Source organism: Orycteropus afer, unplaced genomic scaffold (assembly GCF_000298275.1).
Source record: "Orycteropus afer afer isolate SDZICR_OR568_19922 unplaced genomic scaffold, OryAfe1.0 scaffold00053, whole genome shotgun sequence".
In the NCBI taxonomy this organism is placed as follows: domain Eukaryota; kingdom Metazoa; phylum Chordata; class Mammalia; order Tubulidentata; family Orycteropodidae; genus Orycteropus; species Orycteropus afer.
The window spans coordinates 3,371,788-3,377,044 of NW_006921640.1; positions in this window are offsets into that span (position 1 = coordinate 3,371,788).

Consider the following 5,257-nt stretch of genomic DNA (forward strand, 5'->3'; position numbering starts at 1 on the left):
GCTGCTCCTGCAGGTAACAGTCCTGTAGGTAGCTATGAGATTTGACTTGATGGCAAGGAGTAGCACTGTGACTCTGAATGAGAGGAGATAGGGTGACAGCAGGAAGGTAATGCAAGAAAGAGGGAGGGCATTGGGCTTTTTGCTTGTTTATTTTGAAGGTAGTAAGGCATGCTGATGAGGAGAGTGTGTAAGAAGAGGGGACACTGAAGATGAGAGAGAGAGAGAGAGGGGTGATGCAATAGCATCAGATTCCTGAGGAGGTGAGAGGGGTGGGACTCAAAGCACGTGTGAAAGGATTAGGCTTGAACAGGAGGCATCTCTCTTCCTGGGAACACTCTTGTCCCCTGTTTGCCCATGCCACCCACTGCCCTGGTTTTCCTCACACTCCTCTGGCTCTTGCCAGCTTCCTTTTGCAGCTCCACCTCCTTGTTATGACCTGTAAATGCTGGGAGTTCTCCAGGGCTCAGTCTCAGGCCCTTTTGCTTCTCTCTTCACCCACTCCCCCTGGGCAATCTCATACATTCACATGGCTTCAATATGCTGATGACTCACCAACTGATATTTCTACTCAAAAACTCTCCCCTGAGTTTCAGACCTCTGTTTGTACCTACCTACTCATCCTGTGCATCCAATCAATCATCAATGCCTCTATATTTGACCTCTTCCCAGTAAACCAAAGTTTCCTAGTTGCCCTTGAGTCAGCTCTGACTCAAGGTGACCCCATGCATGTCAAACTATGCTCTTCAAGAGTTTTAATGCTGATTTTTTAGAGCTTTCTTCCAAGGTACCTCTTGTGGACTCGAACCTTCAACCTTTCAGTTAGCAGTCAAGCGTATTAACCATTTGAACCATCCAGACACTCCATTCAACCTCATTAGTATCCTTGGATTCTTTCTATATCTCTGTATCCCCACACTTCTTTCCTATATTAGACAACTATTTCCTCTCATCTGTGTTGTGGCAGCCACTTTCTAAATTGCTTTTCTTTTTCCTAGTTTCATCCTCCCTAAAATTATCTCCATGTTTTACCCAGAGTGATCTTTTAATGCAAATGTGAGCATGTGACCCCATTTAGTTCCACTCAGCCTTTCCCTCTCCACATTAACCTCATGATAACTTCCAAATCTCCTAAAAACCATATAAGGCTTTTTAGAATCTGGTTCCAGGGAATGCAAAAGGCTTCCCAAAGACCCAAATCTCTTAAATCCTGAACAGACACTAGAATATATGTCTCTTCGAGATGTTGAGGCTCGTGTGGGAGGTGAGTATGCAGACAAACGGTTGAGCTCAAATGTTCATCAACTACCTAGATTAGCCTGACATAGCCCTTTAGGGGGTGTTCCTTTAGCAATCACTGCAGAATTAACTCTGCACCTGCCAGTTTGTTGTACTGTGGTGGCTTACATGTTGCTGTGATGCTGTAAGCTATGCCACTGATATTTCAAATATCAGCAGGGTCACCTATGATGGACAGGTTTCACAGGGCCTTCTAGACTAAGATAGACTAGGAAGAAAGGCTTGGCAATTCACTTCCAAAAATTAGCCAGTGAAAGCTCTATGAATCCCAATAAGAATATTATTCAATACAGGGCTGGAAGATAACCTCACTAGGCTGGAAAGCACTCAAAATCTGTAGTGGTTGCAACAGTAGGACTCAAGCATGCCAACAACTGTGAAAATGACAGAGAAGGCAACATTTTGTTCTGTTGTATATGGGGCCACCAGGAGTCAGATAGGACTAGACAGCAACTCATAGCACCAGCAGCCTCAGAATCAACACAAGACAGTGAAAGGGTGGGCTGTGCAGACTCAGCTAAGCTAGAGTGACCTGTGTCCCCAGTTTCCTCTCTTAAGCCCAGGTTTACTGTGATGTCACTCAGGACCAGGTCTGCCCATGCATTTGTGATGGCCCTACCTGAAGCATCTACAGCTGGCATTTCATCAGCTGCAGCTGGCATTTTATCAGCTTTGGCCAGAGGCAAAGTTTTGACAGTTCTGGACTGAAATGAAAAGAGCATGTTCCAGCTTCTAATTCCACTGCTCATGGCACTCAAGGGACATGCCCAAGAAGATCCAGGTCTGTGCCAGGCTAACTCAGGGCAAGCGTTATGGAAAGTGCTTAAACTTTTCACTTGGTTTCTTTAGAGTTGATTTAGCGGCCTGAAGGGTACTGAGTGTGCAAATGGCTCAGGAAATGAATATAAATGAATCTGAGGAAATTATAATTGATTAATTAAATCAGGCTCAGTGAAAATGCCATTTAAAATGGTCCCCTCAGGTTCTGGATCCAGAGTTTTGGAAGTACAGGGGACTTGGAGCCAGAAGAGCCAACAGTGTGAGTGGGCAAAATTGTGTATTGAAGGCAATATTGTGTGATGGTCAATTTCAGTGATTCTAGCACCAGACAGCCTGGCTTAAAATTCTGGTTCTAGCATTTATTAGCTGGGTGGCCATGAGGAAATTATTTCACCTTTATGCTCCTCAGTTACTTCTTTTGTGACATGGAAATAGTAATAGAATCAACCTCATAAGTGAGAATTAAAGGGGTTAATCTGTATAATAAGGAGCTTTGGTGATGGGACAGATTAGGAGCCATTGGCTCCTAATCAAAAGGTTGGTAATCTGAACCCACTGAGCAGCACTGCAGGATAGAGACCTGTAAAGATCATCATTGTTGTGGTTGTTATGTGTCCTTGAGTCTATTCCAACCCACAGAGACTCCGTAGGACAGAGTAGGACTGACCCAGAGGGTTTTCTAGGCTGTAATCTTTACTGGAGCAGATCTCCAGGTCTTTTCTCCCACCAAGAAGCTGGTGGGTTTGAAATGCTGACCTTTCAGTTAGCAGCTGAGTGCTTAACCTTTGCACCACTAGGGCTCCTTCTGTAAAGATTACAGCCTAGAAAACCCTATGGAGCAGTTCTACTCTGTACCATGGGGTCACTATGAGTCAAAATTGACTGGATGGCACCTACCAACAAATTTGTATTATATAAAAAACTTAGAATAATGCCACATTCCTGATATGTGTTGGCTATTATTATGTACTAGTCTCCAAACTCCTCATGGGTGGGGATAGCCCTGATTTAATGGCTTGTCCATGTCAAAAGAAGAGCACTGAACTAGGAATGAGACCTGAGCTTGAATCCCAAATTTGCTACTAAGTCATACACTAATTTATAGCTAGTGAATTTTCAGTAAGTATTTCTTAAAGGAATGAGTGAATACTTGATAGATCTTTACCACTATCCAGCTTTAACAAGTTCCTGAGAGTTTCGAGGATGTTTCTAAAATTTTGTAATACTCAAGACTTCCTGACACAATCCCCTAAGCCAAGTTTCTAGAGTACAATATGAAGATCTAAAACGCTAAAATAGAGATAAATAAATGAACTTTTGAAAATAATTACTCCAAAATGTTATAGAAGCTGAAGTTATAAAGTGTTCAAAAACATTTAGGAAAAAAAAAAAAGTATGGCTTTTTTGTTCACTCATTTATTCAACAAACAATTATTGAATATCAATGTGTCCAAAGACTGTGCTAAAAATGACAAGATAGAGTTTGTGTCTCCAAGATATTCATAATCTAATCAGGGCATTAGATATATCAACAAATGTTTTCAAGGAGCTAAAGAACCACAGGAGTTCTGGTGGCATAGTGGATAAGGCATTTGGCTGCTAACTAGCAGGCCAGTGGTTCAAACCCACCAGCTGTGCTGCGAAGGAAAATGGGGCAATCTACTTCTGTAAAGATTTACAGCCTCAGAAACCCAATTGGGGTCGCTATGTTTTGGAATCAACTCTATGACAGTCAGCTTGTTTTTGTTTTTTAAGGCACCACAGAGCAGGAAGTAACTGCTTTGGACAGTGCAAGAGGAATCATCAAATACCATCAGGGTCACCCATGGTGGGCAGGTTTCAGGAGAGTTTTCAGACTAAGACAGACTCAGAAGAGGGAAGGGGCCATCCACTTCTCAAAGAATTGGCTGGTGAAAGCTTTATGAATAGCAGTGAAACAATGTCTGATATATTACTGGAAAACTTTGTGAATAGCCCTGAAACATTGTTTGAGATAGTTCCAGAAGATGAGCCCCTCAGTTCAGAAGACATTCAAAATATGACTAAGGAAGAGCTGCCTCCTCAGAGTGGAGCCAACCTTAATGATGTGGACTGAGGAAAGCTTTCAGGACTTTCATTTGCTGATGTGGCATGACTCAAAATGGGAAGAAATATCTGTAAACATCCATTAATAATCAGAACATGGAATGTATAAAGTATGAATCTACAAAAATTGGAAGTTGTCAAAAATGAAATGGAATGCATAAATATCGATATCCCAGGCATTACTGAGCTGAAATAGACTGGTTCTGGCCATTTTGAATCAGACAACCATATAACCTACTATGCAAAGAATTACAAATTGAAAAGGAAGGGTGTGTCATTCATTGTCACAAAGAATGTATAAAGGTCTATTATGAACTACAATGCTGTCAGTAATAAGATAATATACATATGTCCACAAGGAAGACCAGTTAGTTAATACTACTATTATTCAAATTTATGCACCAAACATCAAAGCCAAAGATGAGGAAATTGAAGATTTTTTATCAACTTCTGCAGTCTGAAATTGACCAAACGTGCAATCAAGATGTGTTGATTATCACTGGTGATTGGAATGCAAAAGTTGGAAACAAAGAAGAATCAGCGGTAGTTGGAAAATATGGCCTTGGTGATAGAAATAGCACTGGAGATAGCATGATAGCATGATAGAATTTTGAAAGACCAATGACTTATTCATTATAAATACCTTTTTTTCAACAACACAAACAGTGGCTATACACGTGGACTTTGCCAGATGGAGTACACAGGAATCAGATGACTACATCTGTGGAAAGAGGTGAAGGAGAAACTCTATACCTTCAGCCAAAACAAGGCCAGGAGTTGACTGTGGAGCAGACCATCAATTGCTCAAATACAAGTTCAACTTGAAGCTGAAGTCAACTAAAAAAAATCCATGAGAACCAAAATATGACCTTGATTATTGTTGTTGTTGTGTCAGGCGCACCTTAGTCCTCAAGGAGATATCCTTGCTCCTCAGCACTTGAAACAGTTCCCTCACAGTTGACTTTCCCAATGCTACATGTCATCTAATGTCCTGACTGCTGCTTCCATTGGCATCGATTGTAGAACCAAGCAACGTGAATTCCTAGACAACCTCAATCTTCTCTCCATTTATTGTGATGCTGCTCATTGGTCCAGT